The sequence below is a fragment of the Eupeodes corollae genome, chromosome 3 (assembly GCF_945859685.1).
Source record: "Eupeodes corollae chromosome 3, idEupCoro1.1, whole genome shotgun sequence".
NCBI lineage: Eukaryota > Metazoa > Arthropoda > Insecta > Diptera > Syrphidae > Eupeodes > Eupeodes corollae.
This window is the reverse complement of record NC_079149.1, coordinates 41,293,647-41,314,566: the sequence shown is the minus strand read 5'-3', so window position 1 is coordinate 41,314,566 and position 20,920 is coordinate 41,293,647. Positions and strand designations below refer to the sequence as shown.

The 20,920-nt window shown below is 30.5% G+C and overlaps 1 protein-coding gene across 6 annotated transcripts in view; it reads left to right on the top strand.

Moving 5' to 3' along the window:
- The window catches only part of LOC129952541 (transient receptor potential cation channel trpm), a 329,137-nt gene that overhangs the window by 115,295 nt on the left and 192,922 nt on the right, over positions 1–20,920 (top strand). The gene's annotated exons all lie outside the window — the stretch shown is intronic.

Below are 20,920 nucleotides of genomic sequence, written 5' to 3'. Positions count from 1 at the left end.
GTTCGGTTCCTCGTATTGTACTGAAAATGACTCATGGCAGGCTCTGTCTAGAGTCAGAGTTCTGCAACTTCTTCAACTATGTACTGAAAATCTAATTCAAATTCAATCACTGTTATAAACAATATATCTACAACTGCAAGGGTTGTTTCTTGCTTTCTGTCTTCAGCGAGAGATGAATAAGAAAAGAACCGACTGCGAAAAAATGTTCCTTGGTTAACTCCAAAAGTTTGCCATCTTCAACAGAAAATCTCATACAAGCATAACCAAACTTAAACCATCACTGTCTGGACCTGGAGATGAAGCTAGAACTAGAGATGGTGCTGGTGCTGGAACCAAGACACACAAGACCATCATCAACAGCCCCGAAGTGAAAACTGGAGGAATTATTATTATTGAGAAGTTTTTAACAGTTTGACCAGAGATAATGCGGATTACCAAGATAGTTTGAAAGTATGTTGTGTAGGAAGTAAGTTAGTTGTTGATGGTGAAATTTGCCCTTAATTTTAATGCACACCACAAAAACAAGAACAAAAACCCATAAGCAAGGACACACAAAATGTTGTTTTTAATATTAGATTGAAGTCATTGCAGTGCACTTTTGCATCGTAATTATAATTGGCTCATATAGCCTTAAGCAATATAATTTAATCATTGATAGCTTTGGATAGTTTCGGCGATGGGATTCGATAGGGGAAACAGGTGTTGTTGGATTTTATGAGTCTTATAATAAATATTTTCTGCTTTAGGGAAATATTTAAACCATAACCTTCCTTATTTTGTGAAAGTATTGTCATGTTTAAATTGATTGCGAAACGTTATGCAAATTCAGAATAAATTAGATTTTTGCAGCTGATGAAATTGTGTTAATTAAAGATTAGAAAATAAAAGAGTTAGTGGAGCCAAATTTTTAAATTGAAGTTTTATTTTAAGTAGATTGTGTTTATTAAATAAATGATCAGTTTTGGGTGTAATAATGACAAGTAGACCGTTTTTTTGTTCAATTAGTATTGGCTGCACAAAAATATTAATAAAACACAAAAAATAAACACTATTTTACATTTATTACGTCACAAAGTTTATGGCGTTTAAAGTTAAGAAAGAATTTTTGTCATCCTGTTAGTATTTCTAATTTTGAATCTCTTTTTGGGCAGGAAAATAAGTTCATGGAAACTTAGTCTCCAAGCAGATTCTAGTTTCCACTTAAGTAAAGTGGCCTTGTTTCCATGATAGGTGGGAACCAGCATTACTTTATGGTGGGTACTTACTATAAAAACTACAGTAGTTATCAGAGTCTTTTAACTTGTTCTGTGGGAACTTAGCCCTTGGAAGGACTTATTCATGTTGTGTTGTTTATGTTCCCTCTGCATTTTAAATTAAATCCTGCATAATTGTTTTCAAAATAAGTATAAATAAGTACCTAATATAAGTCGGAACTGTTCTTATTTTGCCAATAATAGCTTTTATTTGGTCTTCTAAACCACAATAAACGACAAAATTAGTTTTTTTTCTTCTGCACAAACAGCATCAGGTTTTTAAAAAATGCCTATATTAAAATATTAATATTTTTTTTATATGTTCCAAAAAATAATTACATAGCTTTTGTAGCGTTGTGCAAGTGCTTCAGCGTAGATTTCGAAAATCATTACGGATTTTATAGCAAAATACTACTTCATAAATTTAAATAGCCTAACACAAGGTTTTTTTGTTTAACATAAACGGTTGCATCTCAAAACATGATGTGATATTCTGATATGATTTGATTTGAAGTCAAGTTCGAACTAAACCTTAGGAAAAGTATAATTTGATTACCACTTAAATTAGCTTGTTTATCAGTGTTATCAATCGTTGCTGGTTACTCAGTACAGACCGGATTTTGAGGTCCGAGGCCACGGGGCAATAAAGGATCGCTTTCAGTGCTCAGAAAAGAAAGCTTCGATGGACGGTTTTGTCCCATCGTGGTTCGAAGCCTATTTTTATAATTTTCATTTTTGAAAATGAGAGCTCTGCAGTTCAATTTGTTACCATCAAAATCAAAGAGGGTTCAAGGATTGGGAATGTAGCTCTGAAATGTTGGTTTTCGAGAATTTGGTAGTAAAATGGTTCCGGCAAATGATCTGTTCCATAGTTCTTTTCCTTTTTGTATGAGTCAATCAAAAACCATTTCATTTCCAAGACTAGACTCTTAATCACCGGGATACACTTTCACCAATGTCTCTGCTGCAGCGTGCAAATTTTCAGCATTGGTCTTCTCGATGTTATTTTGGAATCCAAATCTCGAACGTCTCTGCTGCAGCGTGCAAATTTTCAGCATTGGTCTTCTCGATGTTATTTTGGAATCCAAATCTCGAACGTTCATACTTCATAGGCACGCAATCTCTCAGTAAGAGAAACGGATAGCTGGTCAATTACTTGAATGAAGGCGGATACTTTGTATTTTTCATTGGGTGATAGACTTACGACTTGTGATTTTCCGTAATCGAACTGCTTCCTCGATATCGTTCCAAAATGTTGCAAACAAAGCGGTTTCGAGACCACTCATCTTCTGTAGAAGGTGCGTTGCTTCATTTCTCACGATTTGTATTTGCTCTTTATTGGAAGTTATGCTGGATAGAGCTTCTTCGATTTCCAAATAGCCGTTGCCCAAGGCTTTCCTAGCTTTAGCTCGACAAGACGATTGTCGCTGAGCTTTTTCAAGAGTAAAAACTGGCCGCTTTCCATCTCCTATAATTTTTTAATCAGAATTTGGTGCCGTTCTGTACTGGCTCTGAAAAACGTGTTCGAATTCTGCACGAAATCAAAGATTTGAACAGCCGAAGGAATATGAAACAAATTACCAATTAGTCAATAATAATTGATGTTTCCAAGAATGGAAGAACACTGATTCTTCATATACCTAAAGCAATTAATTTATATGTGCATATATATCCAAGAAAAAAAATTGTCGAGACACGGAATTGAATACTTTACCTCCGAGATTGCGGCCGAGTACCACCCCACGTGGACGTGCTTCTTATCAGAGCTATTTGAGATTTTGATATTTTACTGATTGCCTGATAGTAGTCAACAAATATAGATCAATGATTCCTGTTATTTAAAATTAATATAATTAAATAATCACGTACCTTTATACACAAAGTACTGTAGGCTGTAGGTTAAGGTAAAAGAGCAAACAAGAAAATACATATCAAAGGAAAAGGTTGGTATTTGAAACAAACACTTTCCGAAGCCTCTATTGTTGGGTCCCCCAGCTTATGGAGGCCCCGGGCTTCCGCATCGGTTGCTCTCCCCTCTCAATTCGGCTCTGGGTATGAAGAATAAAGAAATGACAAATCATTTAAGACATTCAAGGTAATGTTGGCACCTGTTTCGGATTTAAAGACAAATGTGATGACGACGTTTGCAAAATGTCAACAGCACCAAACATTGTAAAGTAATAAATACTCAAGGATCTCATAAGGATTTTGATCGTTTCAGAAACTTAAATTTTTCGTGTTTACATTCCTGGTAAACACAGAAATTAACACACTATTGCTACATGTTTGGCAAACTGAGCACTCATTTAGGAAAAACATTTCCAAAACCTTGTTTCATTCTTCAGCAAAGTGAGTTACTTCAGTAAACGTCCTCATAAGTTCGACATTTAGATTAACAATTATCTCTTTCAGAAGTTCTATGCCTAGCCTATGGTCTATTGCTTTATCGTGAATATTTGAGAATCTGGAAAAAGCGTTTTCCTTTAGAAACCTACGATTCTGCGGTATCAGTTAAGCTTATTGTAATGGTAAAAAAGTAGACATGTTATCATTCTAAGTTTATTTCTACTAAAAAGGCCATACAAGTGTAAAATTTACAATAAAAATGTATTGCCCTTTAAGACATTGAATGTTTTCAATTTCTCTTATATCCTACAAATTTCTGGTTTATAAAAACCAGAAGGCTAGCTGTAGGAAATGAGGCAATTTAATGAAACTTTTAAACTCACTTTTCTTGAAATCAAATTTTAAGTTCTAAAGAGCAATTGTGCGATAAATTTGAAATTTTTGATTGGATGAAAATTGTCGACTTGATATCAAAACTATGACCATTTTATAGGTATAAAACATAAATGCTTATTTTTCCATTCGTCAATCATCATGCAGGAAATATCATTCAGTGTATGGACATTTTTGTTTGCCCCTCCAAAGACAGCACATACGTCGATTAAGTATGTGAGTTTTCACGTTAAAAAAAATGTTTAAAAAACAAAGCCTTAATTTAGATAGCTAAACAATTTTGTAAGCACTTTTGTTTCAATTATTTTCAAAAATTCACCGAAATATCCGGAGAAACTGTAATCGCTAATTTTAAAATTTAGAACCGTTTCTGGTGATAGTTTCTGATTATCTTTGAAAGTTTGTTCTAAAATTTAATCTTTTGATATCCTTGTTAGTTTTGATTTCATTTTTAATCTCGTTTTCTCCTTCAGTACAAAATGTTGTTTGGTCCCATAGAGACCCTTACTAAAAAAAACTATGTCTTTCATCGTTAATTCTTTCTATGACTAAAAACAGCTACAAATTTTATTGGCTTTTAAAAATAATCGCATAGAATTAAAAATTCACTTGATATCTCGAGATTGGGTTTTTACAACATCGAATAGACTCAATTCGATTTTTTCAAAAACTATTCGTTAATTTGTTTGAATTTGAAATTGAAAGAAGAGAATAATTGTACTGGTAAACATATTTAGATAGATCATAAATAAATTGTATTTTAAAAATAGTCTTAGAGCTAGAAGCTTAATGGTAATTATGTTAAAGAAACACTCGTCTGAGAACACGTAGTGCAGTCTTTCTTTTTTATAAATTCAAGATATCTCCTTTTGTTCTTGTTTTTGACGGTTGATTAAATTGAAACTTTTCTAAAGGAAATTCACCAAATTTAAGCTTTTCAAACGTTTCTTAAGGATCAATATCCCACTCCTCAAACAATTGACTGTTTTAGTTTGAGCTGGTCTGATTTTAAAAATAGTATAGCAAAATATTAAATTCAGACGCCATTTTTGAATAGTGACAGCAAACATAAGAAGTAGGTTACAGTATGAAAAAATCACACGAAAATTCAATCTTCAAAGCAAATTTGCTTATTTTAAGAAAATCGTGACAGAAACTTTTATTTTAACCAACATTTACCGAAACTTATCTTTCCAGAGCCACATTATAACTTTTCCAACCATATAGATATACCACCTAAAGATACATTTATTCCTACATACCGATTCCTACCAAGTCTCAAAGGTATTACAACACCATGTGGTTTCTACTAGAAGTGTCATAGTTATAAAAACAAATTAAGTCTTTTTATTAAAGTTTACCATCTCACAAAATACAAAAGGATGCCAAGTATTTTTTTGTTTGTAAGTCCTTTTGGAACTGTCTCAAAAATGTTAGACTTAAACTGTCTAAAACATTCATTCCATTTCCCAACACCATACACCACCTCACCTCACCTCACCTCAAAGGAGTAGCAGCATTCTAAGAATGAAACGAAACGAAATTGTTTGGATTTATGCTATAAAATTGATTGAGATACAAATGTACTCTGACAGCGAGTCTCAACTCAACCACAAAAAACCACACCGCACCATACAACCCTAACCCAATGAGATACTTAAAAGGATTGCCAGACAACATTTTCCTGAATGAACATTTATATCTGTCGTTTTGAATGTTGGTATGTCTTTAACTATGTTGACAAAAATATAAAAAAAAGGACTATTTCATGATGATGTGCAACGTGCATTTGTATGTTTTTAAATTTAAGTCACATATTAAGTGGAACAAAAATTGTATATGTTGTAGGTACTCGTCGTTTAGTTGAATGGCAATGTGATGTGAAGAAGTATTTTTGCAAAGGATTCTTGTCTTTTATTGACACATTTTTTGACGTTATTTTGTGGGAGCAATCGAGCTTAAAATAATTGAAAAGCTATTCGTATCTGTGTACAGGGTTTTCTCTTTTCTAGGAATGAGACACCTGATTAATTGAGTACTTTATTTAAAGTCACGTAGTACAAATACATATGTATGTAGTTTAGTTTGTCAATCAGCAACACTGGTGACAATGACTGGTGCTTATTGTATTTAATTCCTTCGTATTCGTTTCTGTTCAACGATTTTCATATCCTTGTTGGAAAATTTCTAGTAACGATTACCGAAACAAATCAGGTACTTTTATATCACAGAAATAGCTTTTGAGTCGTTACTCGTATATGAGAGTTTTCTACTTCGATGAATTCTATGGAAAATTTTTTTGTTTTGTATTTTTTAAGGATTTTTAATAAAATTTACATATAAGGATCAAATACGTGATTTGAGGGTCTAATTGAAAATACAACATTTTAGTGGAATTAATGTATCTCTGTTCTTATAAAGTTTTCTGATGTGTTCTTAGGATTCCAATAAGGTATTTCAAAATTTTAAATGTGATTTTGGTCATATTGCTAAAGTTATATCTCTGTCGAATTTGCTGTCATTTATAAGGTTTTTTTTTTCAAAAATTAAGCTTGAACAAATGTTTGATAAAGTTTTTTAATGAAAGTGGTCAAAAAATGATATCCATAAACGAAATCCAAGTTTAGATAAAACCACCTTATGTTTTAATTATTTTTGATTGATGCCAGCATCATTGATCCAAACTTCTTGGTCAAATTCATTCAGTATTGGATTATGTTTTAGTTCTTATTTATTTATGCTATCAATTTCGGCCTTTTGTGTTTGGTGCCAGAGAAATTTGCAGTCTTGTTTCGTTTAGTGTAGTCTAGTTTCGTGATAAGAAAAGGTTAGGATGCGATCCACAGTAATAACTTTAGTATCTTTCTTTGTTCCCCTAATACTTGATTCGAAAACCATTTCGTATGAGTTTACTGTTGTTTTTGTAGGTTTTTGTATTCTTTAAAAACAGTTGTCAGTTAAATTTTTCAAAATCTATTTTTCTTAACAAGATTTATAGCGAAAAATCAATTTTTTACCAATTTTTGTAGCATTCCTTGAAAGTTTTTAAGTTTTTATTTCTTATACAAAATAAATACAGATTAAATTTTTCTTAAAACAATATCTTACTTTAACGGAAAATTTTATGATAAAATGAAATCATTTTGAAATCAATACTTTTGTTTATTCTTAAGATTTTGAGAATCGAATATCGATTTTTACCAATTTTTGCTAGTTTTGTAGATTGTAATTTTTATAAAAAGAACTGCAAGTTGGATTTTTATAAATTTTTTGGTAAATGTCAAAAACTATGTTTTCTATAAGATGATATTAGTTTCAAGCCAATATTTTTGAATAGATATTTGAGTCGAAAATTAAATTTTTTGTCAACCAAAGTTTTCACCAACAGCCACGCAATTTTTTTGCACGTACTTTCTGCATCTTTCTGTATCAGCATCTGTATGAACACAAACATTTGAAATCGATATCTTTACTGGTTCTTGAGATATGGACGATGAAAAAACCTTCGACAAATTGAACCGATTGCAATAATTTCTAATGGGAAATTAATAAAAACAATATTTTGAAACTCAACTTTAGCAAAATCCTAGCTAGAATAGAACTTACAAAATTAAGACTTGGAATGTGGAGATAAATTAAATACATTTTTACTTTCAACATATAGTAACTATGTGGCTAGTTTTGCATTCGTGGAAAATTTCAAACTCGAGATTTTAATCAAACATGATATTACGACGGTAGAGAAGTCGAAAAAAGTGGGTCCCACGATTCCGTCCATCTGAACTGTCGGTCGCTCCCACAGCCTAAACCAATGAGTCGATTGAGTTCAAACTTGGGAGTTAAGGTTTTGAGGAGATTCGCGTTAGGCGTTTTTTTATTTTTTTTTAGATCAAAACTAACAGTCGCCCCCATACCATTTTTTTTGTTAAAAAATGAATATTCGAATTTTCTCAAAAACAAACCAATAGATTTGTTTTTTAATTTTCCATAACATTTTATTTTTAACTTGGCTTCTTTTAGTAAGAAAAACATATTTTTGTGTTGCTCCGGAAAGAACCGTTTTTTGTTTTTTTAATTTTCACAGCGAACTCTTATATTGCCTTTACAATATTTGATAATCAAAAGTGAATTTTTTTGTTTCGATTTAAAAAAAATATTGATTTTTTTTTTCAAAATTCTATATCTCAAAAACTTTTCAACTTTTTTTTATGAAATTCAAAAGTGAAATTTATGAAATTTTGATTACTTTTCTATCTTCTATTCAAATTAATACATTCGGTATATATTTATGTATTTTTATAGCTATAACTATTGAAAATACCAACAATGGCCGGTAGTGCAAATTCATCGGATTTACGAATATGATATATTTAATCAACAATCTATTTTAAAGTGTCTATCAAGAAGTATCATCTTGGCACCTTTGTAAATATGATTTTAAAATATTATTCTTCAAGTGAGTTTTGTAAGAATAAGATTGTTTCACACATATTTTACTTGCCTTCGCATATATAAAAGAATAAATACTTAGTACAAGTTAAAGAAACGGGCCAAAAAAGTATATGTATATTCTTTTAGAATCACTTGTTCAACGTATACACATTATACCAATATAGGTATTACGTACAACCTCTACAACTACTTCTTACGTATCACTTCATAACTAAAATCCAAGACGCACAAGAGCCTGACTGCAAACAAGACATAAATAGCAATTTCTTGTACCTGTTCGTATGCTTGTTTTTTTTTTTTAACTTCGACGAAAAAAATAAGCTGAACGTAATAACTCCATGTTTTTGCTGAAAACCTGTAGGAAAAAAGGAATTTGATTGGATTGTAGTATGTACCTTCTACCTTCATTATCATCATTAACATGTCTTTATCTATCTTTGTCCATAAAGCTAAGCACTCCAATGAATTATTATTCCTCCGTTTTAGACACCTACTTAACTTCACAACCAATAAGCGATCGCCTTACAATTTAAACATACATACATGTTCTGTTTCTTTCTTATCTTCACATAATTTATTTTCCATCCTGGTTCTTCTAGTATGAATAAAGCTATCGAAAGGAAAACTCTTTGATCGAACTAGTTGAATACGCAAACAACTTTTTTCGTTAAGTATGCTTACAAGTATTTTTCATTTCCGGAATGAGTTATCTAAGGATGAGTTGTGTCTTGGGATGAAACTAGCTTACCGACAAAAAATGGTGTGTATTCGATAAGTTTATTCAAATACACAAACCATTTCAATTAACATTATATTTTCCGAGTATTATATATTTTTATTATACATAATAAAAAGTTTAGTTTTTTCAAGAAATTATAAATTAACACGCAATAAAATGCATTTCGCATAGTCTACTGAAAATTCTTTTTGTTTTGACACCTTACATGTTAAAATTACTTCCGTATAAGAGCTGGGACATGCGAACGAAATAATATGTATGATGATAATTCGTCGAGACTAAATTTCTATTCAATCACTAAACAACTGCATAGCAAAAATGTTTATAGGAAAAACTTGAAAATTTGTATATAGAAACAAATTAATTTAAATAAAAAATGTACAAACAAAAAAATTTAGAAATAGAGGTTTTTTTGGCAAATCAAATTTTATTTATTTATCTTTGAAGACAAACTTATTTTACAGTTATATTTTTAAATCTTATATAGGTAATTTTTTAAACAAACTCTTTGCAAAAAGGAGCAAGTTCGTGCGATCCAGTCGTGCATTTTATTTATTATAATTCAAGCTTTAAATTCGGCCTCCGAAATAAACACTTAAACCACTAAGTTTAGTTTTTTAACACAAAATTCCATATTTCTGAGTACAAAACTCTTATATTTTAAAACAAAATTCCTAATCTCTTAGACGATATTTAATTTAATAAGAACAAATTTATATTGATGTTTAAAAGATGTTCTTTCACATTTCAAAGAATTTAAACATACAATTTTTAGTTAAAAGAATTTGTAAGTCTTTTAACTCCTTTTTAACGAAGAAATAGCCATTTTAATAGTTTCAAAACTGATTATCTTCCCTCAAAAGGGAGGCAAGTCAATATTTGTTGTCTTTGAGGTGACCTCAAGGCTCTCGCTAATAATACCTAATAATGTTCACTTCTCTTAAAACATGATTTAAACATTTAAAACTTTTAAATTGTTTAATATTATAACATTTTATTATAATCCTGAAATAATACATCATTCCATCTTTTGTTTTAATTTTCTAAAATAAGTAAAGCTAAGCTTACCCCATCTTTTAATTTAAGGTCCTCAATTGCATTTCTGAGTTGCCGCTTATTGTTAAAGAAGACTAAACACATATTGTTTTGGTTCTCGATTTCAATTTACGCTTGTTTTGAAATTAAAGTTAATCTTAATTTTAATGTTTCGAAATTTCAATATTTAAATTAACAATACAAAATAATATCAAGTTTTTTTTAGAGAAATAAAAAACTTTTTTGTTCGAAACTTGAAATGCAGCCCCAGAATTAGTTTCGTGTCTTAAAAATATAAAATTCAAAGCACGTTAAAAAAAATCTACGAGTAAACTCAAATTTGATTTAATATTAGAAAAAAAAAATTGTCTATCACACTTCAAATAATTGGTACAGTTTTGTGACAACTCTTTTTTATTGTTTAATCTTGTAGATCCTTAAACAATATTTTATTTTTACTTTCACCATTTGGCAAACATTTTTTTTTATTTCTTAATAGAATAATTTTAAAATTTCATAATAAAACAGCTTCTTTTTTTTCTCGATTTTTGAACTCAATTTTAAATGTTTGTATAATTGTTTTCTAATTTAAAGTTTTTTGTGTGCATAATTTTGTTTTTTTTTTTTAACGGGCAACAATTGTGGAAGCTACAACTTTTTAAAAGAAAACAAATCAGCTTAGAGCACTAAATTCAAAACATTCCATTATTTTAATTTACATTCTTGATATATATAAATCAAATCAAACCATGAAAAATGTTTTTATTTTTGAATATTGTCTTAGCATCCAATTAAAGAAAATTAATATTCCACTTTCTCTAAAATTAATTAAACATAATAAATTTATCATTTTCTTTTGAATTAACTGATCTGGTATTTTTTTTTCAAGAAAATACAAAAACCGTGCTTAAAATTATATTTGCAATGATTTGTCATTTGAAATAACAGTTTTAGTTATAAGTTCTAGTTATTAAGTTCTAATTGAAAATAGCTGTCTTATCCAATAGCAGAAACAATATAGTGTTAACTAAATACAATCTTAAATAAGGCTAAATATTTTCGACCGAATTTTGAGACCCACAACAGATTCGTTAGTTTTGTCGGGTTCTTAAATTCCTTTTAAGTTGCGTATTGATTATTCATTTATTTATTTAAAAACCCTACAAAAATGGGATTTTATTCCTTTAAAACCAAATTAACCGGCGGTTTTGAGGATCAGGTGCGATTTAAAGTGAAATATTTAAAACTTTCGTATGTCAAAATATATTTGAGTCAGATGCAAACTGTAAAATTCAATATTGAAGAATAGCAACGATATTGACAAATTAAAAAAGATACCTAGACTGGATAGATATAATTTGGTCCTCAAAAACTTGAGGCGAAGCTAAAAGCAACGTGAATGAATCGAAATTAGTTTGATGAAGAAATTTAAGGATCGCTTTGTGCTTATAAGTAGCCCCTAATCTTGTGTTATTTACAATTTGACGTTAAGTTTGGGAATGCCACAAGTTTTTCGAGTAATTGACGGAGAAATTAAGCTTGAGTTTCACCAATAAGAGAGCACAATACATCATCAAAATCTAACATGATTTTTTTCTTTTAATTTTGTTTGTTTTAGAAAGTGTTCAAAACTTTACTTTCCATTTAGTTTTCAAAATCAAATCGTTGATTCTGTTAAATACCAAACATGAACTAAATATAGCAATAAATCTTTATTAGGTTTAAACATATTTAACTTTAGGGTGTTTTATTTCTATCTTGACTTCAAGTTTCAAACAAGAACTTAACTATTTCCCACAAAAAAAAAATTAAATATTTTGTTTCATTTTATTCTCAATATACCAAAAAAAACTATGGATTAGTTAATTTTTCACTTATTTCAGTGAAAATAATGTTAATAATTTATTGGCAAAATATTGATGCTTACTATGGCTAAGAATTGCAGTTTTCAATTTTTATTTGTGCATTATCTATTAGTACCAGTATACAGTTAAAAACCTTGCTTACATCCATTTGTTACTTATTCCTTCAAAACTTTTTCTTCAGCCTTTAAGGACAGTGTTGTATTGCCTTAATTAATATTTCCAAATATTCTCTCATGTGAGTTTTTGTACTTCATATATTCTATAGCATCCGTTGTTTTTTAATTTATTTTTCATCATTCATCATCAGTTTTCTAATTTCAAACTTTTAATTACAAAAACTCCAACTCAATCCATACATCCTGCGAAATTGTTAATGATAATGATGATGGTGATTATTAATCTTAAAAAGATAACCAACTCCAATAATATCTCTTGATTTATCAAAAATAAAAACCAATTAAAAGCATCACTTAAATTTTGACAAATAAATAAATTAAAAATTCTATTAAATTCCATCAAAGAAAATTAAAATTATTACCAACCAATACTAATAGATCCTGTGGGTACAAATTATGAACACGTACTCTACTAGCAATTAATATGCCAAACAAACTCAAGTATAGAGTAAGGATGATGGTCCTCCTAATGACCCTTCATAAAAGAGATATTGGTTACTCCTTTTTATATACATACACACATATATTTTTCTATTGGATAGATAATGAATTGATCTAAAACAAAATTGCTTCTAATGGAGGCAAAAAGAACAACACGAACAACAACAAAAAAGGGGCTAAAATAATCCTCAAGGATTCCAAGTTACATAAATAAAGCAACCTTCCTACCACCTATTGGAAAGCAGGGAAAATCCATATTTTTTCATCGGAAGTTGTTTAAGTGAGTTCTCCAAGGACATGATGTGACATTAATTACTTGAAAAGAAAAAAAAACTTTAACATTTCTATAAAGCTTTTCTTTCACTCACTTCCATTTTCATGCGTGAAAAAGAAAAAGAAAGATTAAAATCAACGTTTTCAATTAACACATTTTGTAACTTTCTTTCTTGGTTTAGTGATTATGTCACTCATTTGCTAGTTAAATAAATAATAAATAGTTACAACTTAAACTTTGATCCCCATAATACCTTTGACGAAATAATACGCTTTGTAAGTATTTAGAAAAGGATTAAAAGGTTCATTAGGGTTGGTTTTCGGTATATGCATAATAATTATGAAATAGTTACCCACAATGTTATATGTATAAATATGTTGTGTGACTAGAAACAATCATTTCTCAAGGATATCTCATATACCATATTTAGAATTTTAGAAAATTCTTGTGAACTATCTAAGTGGAAAATACATTTTCTTCTAGGAAATCTTGGAAAATTGAGATAAATATTTCCGTACTGAAACAGTAGTTGAATTCCATTTACTCAAAAGGGACTACTACTATTCTGGAACTTTGTCAAAAACCGCTTCCATTATACGTGAACATGACCTGCCTTAATTAGTTCTTCATTCAATTAACTTTTCAAAGCACAGCACCTTTGCACGAACAACAAATAAATATACGAGTAACCTATGTTCAATGCTCCTACAAGCGTTAACCAAAAACTATAGGTTTTGCACTACAAAAACTACCACTTCCGTCGTATCGTAATATCGCATATTCAGGACATCTGCTTAGAGAGAGAGAGAGAGAGCGAGAGAGTTTAATAGTATTCCCACAAGTTCATCACCAACAGAATGCTTGCTCATGCTTTGGGCTCAACCCTTGCTTTATTTTTGTACAAGATGAGATGATACACCCTTATATCATATATTTATATTTCTGTCGTTTATGTGAAGAATATTTTCAAACGACGACGATATCTCTGTTTCATCGAGTGCTTTTTCCAGTTCATAGCGACAAAGGCATAAACCCCATCATACACAGGATAGGGTAAAGTGGGGTAATTTATATATTTTCCGAGATAAACTCCCTGAAGAAGCCATTCCTGCAAATAATAGATAACTTGTAAATGTGTTTAATCTCCTGTTATTTTGTTATAAAAAGGGAGTTAATTGAATTCAAGCTTCGAAATAAGATTTAGAATTCTACAAAAACCACTCATTCGATTTAAAAACATGATTGCAATCATGAGAAGGAGTTGCAGACTTTATTAATTAATTCATCAAATTTCAAATGATTGCATTCATTGATAAACAATTTCAATTGAAATTTTTTTAATGTTCGAAGATAAATTATAAGAATACTCTCAAAATTATCTCAGTGCAATCTTAGAGTTGAATTCAATTACTAATTCTTAAAGATTGCATTCACAAAAGATTGGATTCTTTTGCATCAAATTGGTTTATACATTTTTCGAATAATTAATGTATTTACTTAAAACTTATTTTATTTGAGGGAAAGGTGTATTGTTAAAAATCCAGAAAGATATCAGCCAAACGTCAGCTCCATCGCAACGATTGTATCACAATATTATATCCATGAAAATTTGCACATTTCTGGTTGGATGCCCTCAAAAACTTCACGAATCTGTCATTTGACTTAAAAGAAACAAAATTTAAAGCGTTAAAAATCACGGCAAGTTGTAGTCAGGAATTGTTTCTAACAAAAATATCCAGTGCGATATAAATAAATTAGGTAACGCAATGTCCGTAGGGAACTAGGGCCTTGTCACTTAAAACTCTTAACCATTCCTGTGTGCGAGTCGTACCGGGGATAGACCCAAACGTTTAATTTGAGAAAGCACTTTTCATGAGAGAAGAAGAAGTTGTAGAGCTTAAAATTCATTCCGGCAAAACAAAATGATCAGCCTCAAATAAATATTTTCTCGCAACCGGTTGAAAAAGTGAAGAGCTTTCAATACCTTGGAAGTATCGTTTCCATCGAAGGCGGAACTGAACAAGACATCATCTGCCTCATCGGCAAAGCAGAAGCGGCGTTCGATATGCTGCCAAAAAGTTAAACGAATAACTATCACCTTAAGAACAATGCTACAACTGTTTCGCATAAATGTAGAATCTGTGCTTCTTTATGGGCACTTGGAAGGTTACTTCAGCCATAACAAAAAAGCTGCAAACCTTCGTTAATAGATGTTTTCGTAACATCCTAAGGATTTTCTGGCCAAACCATATATTAAATGAGGTCCTTGATAGAAGGACAGGTCAGGAACCTATAGAATCTATAATACAAAGACGTGTGTCAATGGATTGGACATACGCTTCGAAAAGATAACGACTGCATTGCAAGTTAAGCAATGCAGTAAAATCCGCTCACATAAGAAGGAAGAAGAGCTGGACGATCGAGAAGCACATGGCGCAGGACAGTCAAGTCGGAATCAACGTCACTAGGCAAGAGTTGGAGGGAGCTGAAACACATCTCCGGAAACCGTACACGCCTATGCCCCTTAAGAAGTTCGCAACGGACTTAATAGGTCTGAGGACCTAAGTAAGTAGTAAGTAATTTTCATGAAAAGAATTCCTCTCCGTGAAAAAAACACATTAGGTGACACAGGCATGGATTAATGCCAAGACCTCTAGCATAAGAGTGAGAGATCACTTACTATCTCGCTACGGCTACTAGCTTTTTTGTTACTTATATAGCACATATTAGTCGTCCTCTTGTGAAAATTCATGCCTTACATTGCTCAGGCAATCCATCCACCATAATAGTTGCATCGGGCTCATTTTCAAGAAAGTAAGGTCTTATGATACTGCCAGCCCAGAAAGAGTAACAAAAAAGATGTTTTGCGAAATACAGTGTTATGTCGTCTTGCAACACCTTATTCCGAATCGACAAACTCGAGTTCTCGTCACATTAACGGATTACAGCAACAATATTCTCAATTGTTCTTGAGCAAGACATTGCGAACTGTTACTGAAAAATTCTCAATATTTCTTACTTTTCAAATGTCAAAAGATAACAGCTTTAAAAGTGAAGCTGTTTACATTAAACTTTTTATTAGAAATTCCTATAAATGAAAAAGATCTTAGCTCCATGATTTAAAATGGTCTCACATTCCGTAATGTCTAGTTTAGCCCATTTCACCCTATTTATGTCTTGTTGAACACATCATTTTCACTCCGTTTTTGGGAAAAGACACAAAGGGCGTGAATTGTGAAAATATAACCCTCTCTGTAACATCCCGTATCTACTTATTCCCAGAACTGATAAAGGGTTCTGGTGGTGGTTCAAAAATAGTACATACAAACATATTCGTACATAACAAATTGCTTTATGTCCCTTTTTTGGAAAGAAAGTCTTGAACATTGAAAATTGAAAATTCTTATATCTTATAACTTGTTTTGTGGCCGCAGCCCGCAGCAGGGTAAGGTTAAAGGGTGAGTGGAGTGAGCCTTAGTATTTATGTTATCTCAAGGTTTGGCGAGATTGAGGGCGAAGAAGGTGGCAGCATTTGTGAAATGAAGAGTGATGTGAGAATTTCACACATCAAGCTAGACATTTTGAAATTTAATTTTATGCTTAGGTACGTACATAAAGTAACTCTCTTAGCATTATACTCGTATATGTATTCCTTTCCGTTCGATAATTTTTTAAATGTCAGCCATATCATTTTGACAGGAAAATACAAACATCATCCAGTGTATATAGAAGATGTGTATAGGGGAGCGTCATGTATCTATGTCGCAGTTGACTTGACGAATAATTTGTACGCTTTGCATAAAAATTGAATTTTTCAAAAAAGTTACAAGTGTTGTGTTTTGAGTTTTTTTTTAAAATGGTTCTTGTTTACTTTTAACACTTGAGTAAAGCTTATGTGCACTTTTTTCTGACACTCTATCGCTACCTTTTAAAAACTGAAATAAGGACTGCTGAATACAGATAACAAACTTTGAAGAAAGCCTTGCTATTTTTCCCTGTTTATTTTCATTCTTTTTTTCAGTTTTTGAAAAAAAAAGACTTGGACTTGAAAAAACATTGATGTTGACACTTAGCAAGCATCCTTAGAATATAATTCCATTCTTCTGTATTTTGTGAATTCCAAATGATGTTGAATTTACTATTTGGATGAAGTTTGTTTGAGAATGTGACAGGATATGTCCTTTGGTGCCTCTCAACGGCGACTACGATGAGAATTAAGTTAAGTTTTATTTATTTAAATTTGTAACTTAAGGATAGTTGTGAAGTTACGTTAAAATAGTTGGGGCATAATTTTGAAGGATAGAATGGCTGCGAAATTAATGCGATATAATTTTTGAAAATAATAATTCCTTTTCTAATAAAGTTTTCTCACTTAAGAGTGTTTTCTTTTGTTTCTCTACGTTCCACAAAATGTATTGGTATTTTGAATTATTTTGTGTATATAAAGGGAAAAGTTTACCTTTTCAGAAAGTTTGAAATTAAATATAGAAGGTACAATATATAGAATATATACAATTATAATTTTTCCCGAGGAAATGTATCATCATTTATATTTCAGACAAATGTTGCTTCTAAGTAATTTTTATAGGGGAAAATGATAGAAATTTGCGAAGAATGATGCTGGAATAAGAAGGATTTGTTCATTCATTAGGAACAAATTTGAGTTGGTTCAAAACTTTTTTTTGAGGTGTAAAATTGTCACTTTTTTCTATTGTATTTTGTATATAAATTGTATTGAATTAAAAACATGAACGCAAAAAGTAATCAAGTTTTCCAATGCGTAAAATAAGAATTTTAAGAAAATCAGCAGCGAAAAGTAACGAGATCGTTAAACATACGAATTTATAAAAAGTGTGGAAAAGTCAAGTGATGGTATCTAGATTTTCGGTCAGATTTTCTATACCTTCGTTGCAGGTTGTTGTTAATAACGCCATCGACTTTATTAAAGTTTTACACTACACATTTTGGAGTCATACAGAATTTGTAGGAATCAGTTTTTTTTTTTAAACAAAAAACGGACGAAAAATGTTTTTTCGCCTGGAACTCGAATATTACGAACATAATAATAAATTTCCTTCGAATAATTTGGTTGATACAAAAATTAGTTATTTAAATCTGTTTTTTCTTTTAATCCAACTGACAGTTTTTTGTTTAACAAGAAATATAAACATACAAAAAGTAATTCTAAAATTTAGTAAAAATTGTTTTCAACTTAAAAATCTTGCATACGTTAAAATCACTGATTTAAAATTTACATACATCCTTAAGATCTTACAAAATATAGTTGATGTCATTTAATAAATCTTTTAGAAAATCGCAATTGTCAGTTTTTTTTATAAAAAATAAAATATTACCAAACACATCTGAATTGGTTTCTTCGATTGTTATAGATTGTTTAGTTTTTGAAGGTCTTTAAATGACAATTTAACTTTTTTTTTTTTTAAATAAAAGGTTTGTCAGTTTTCGTGTTTAAAAAATGTACCGGTTAATTTTTTCTAAAAGAATTAAAAATTACCAACGATATTTTGCATATGATGAAAAAGTTTTATTTCTTGTATAAACAATTTTATCGAGGTCCAAACAAACATTTTTCTTGTAGATTTTATTTATTTATAAACAAAACTGAAAGTTTGATTTTTATAAAAAATGTATTTAATGTCGAAAACAAAATTTTCTGTGAGATAAAATTAGGTTGAAGCCATAATCTCAAATTTCAGTTTTAATCAATTTTTACCAAGTTTTAGTAATGTTTTCTTTTAGGTTTTTTTTTCATATGAACAGACGTTAAAAACGTTATTCTTCGTTGCATTAAATTATTTCGGAGATAAAATCGTTTTTTGTTCCTAAAATATTTGGGGTGACAATTATTATTTTTCTAGCTAGGGTAAATCAATAACCCTAGTGAGATATTTATTTATTTAATCAAATAATTTACAAATAAATTTACAAATTATTTTTTAGCAAGAGATCAAGGCAACAAGACCGCGTCTTTTAGAACACTTAAATTTAATTACAAAGAAACTTTAACAAAGTAATGACTTTAAAGTGAACATTTACAGTTAAGAACAGAAATATTTAAATAAGATTTCATTAAATTTATTGCGAATATCTAAAGCAGCAAAGGCTGGTAGATAACTTTCTGACTATGATTGTGCTTTCAAGTGAAGGCTTGATCTGCCATGAAAAAGGTCATTCTACAAAGACGTGATGAATCATACAATTCTGGGAGTTCATTATTGTGTAGGTGTTTGGTCGTAAAAATAGTTTTTCCAACTCTGATTTGGAGTATCTTTATGCAATTTCCCTTTGTTAGTTGCCTATTATATGAAATGCGGTGGTGATGTGAATTATGCGTACGATGAAAAGTATTGCATTTATCTAAATTGACTTCAAGTTCAATCTTTAGATTCTGGAAATAGATTTGGCGAGTCAATTGACAGAAATTTGGCGAATCAATAACAAGTGGAAACTAAGTAGCATCTCTGGCTGTATCATCGGCCATTTCATTGCCTTTGATATCAGAATGCCCTGGCTAGTACTATGTTTTCCGTAGTACTAGTTTTCCGTTATTGTGCATTTTAATTGTTTCAGAGTAGGTCTCATATTTTAGGCCGTTTAATATCGCAAGGTTATCTGTCATAATTATACTGCGTCCCAAATAAGTTTTCGCAATTGAAATAGCTCTTTGAATTGCTGTTAGTTTAGCAATGTAGCTGCCTGTTTCATTAGGTAATAGTCCTTGCCAGACATAAGAGGTTTGTAAATGCTGTTCCAACTTGACTACGGCAAAAGATGGGTTATCATCTTTGTGTGAACCATCGTGAGATATTTTGGGTTAACCAACATTTTCACCTTTTTTTTCAATTGCTATTGTAAGAAACTCAATTTTTGAGAGAAACTCAATTTTTGAGAGTACAGGTAACAAAACTCATTTGAAGTCGATATCTGGCTCTACCGCAATGAACCACGAAAAAACTTCCCGAACTTACGTATACATGCAGGCCAGTCATCTCTCTAAAAAACTTTTATTTAGACAAAAATTTCAATTCGACAATAACTTCATAGGGGAAGATGATAATAATTTATTAATTTAATAATTACTGGATCAAGTCAATAAATTACTGTTCAATTACTTTAGTTTCTGATAGGTATTTGTATAAAAATAACCGACAAATATTAGTAATTTCTACATTTTAGTACTTGGGTATGAAGTTCGAGAACAACTTCATTTTTCTAATTTTTGAGAGTACCTGAATTAATTTTGATTTCTACCAAATGTAAAGAAAATAAAAAACTTAAAACTCAATTTTGTTGATTTTAGAAAATCTCCCAAATTGTGAGGTTTTCGGCATTATTTTCAGGGTGAAATCGTAGTTTTTTTGTTTGTTTCATTTAATGCCGAGAACGAAAATCACTCCAGAATCTCTTATACTTATTTGTTCATATATTTTATATTCTGTTTCCAGCTTGACCTTTGAATAATCCCAAAAATATCCCAAAAGTACTCCACCGATGATTTCAAGTTTTGGTCAGGAATAAGCAGAAAACTAATCAAAAAGTGTAAAGAAAAATTGATTTAAAGATCAAGATAGATGTGCATAAATCCACATATTTCTGTGAGAAGAACTTTAACTTTTCAGGCAATTTGACTTCATGTTTAGAGAATCTACTATGATCACATTTATGTGTGAATTTTTTAAACGACTGAAAACAAGAAATTTATCATTTTCAATACTTCAAACTTTTCCAAGGTTCCTCCAAAAAATCTGAATATATGCCTGAATATTTGTAGATTCCCTTTTTTCTATTTTTCAAAGTAAATTTCGCACATTGTATAAAACCACAAGCATGTACACGTCTTGCAAGACGCAAATTTCTTACAAAATAAACCTAAAAGCACACAAAATTATGAAAAATAGAAGCCTAGAGCATAATCTTTCTAATAA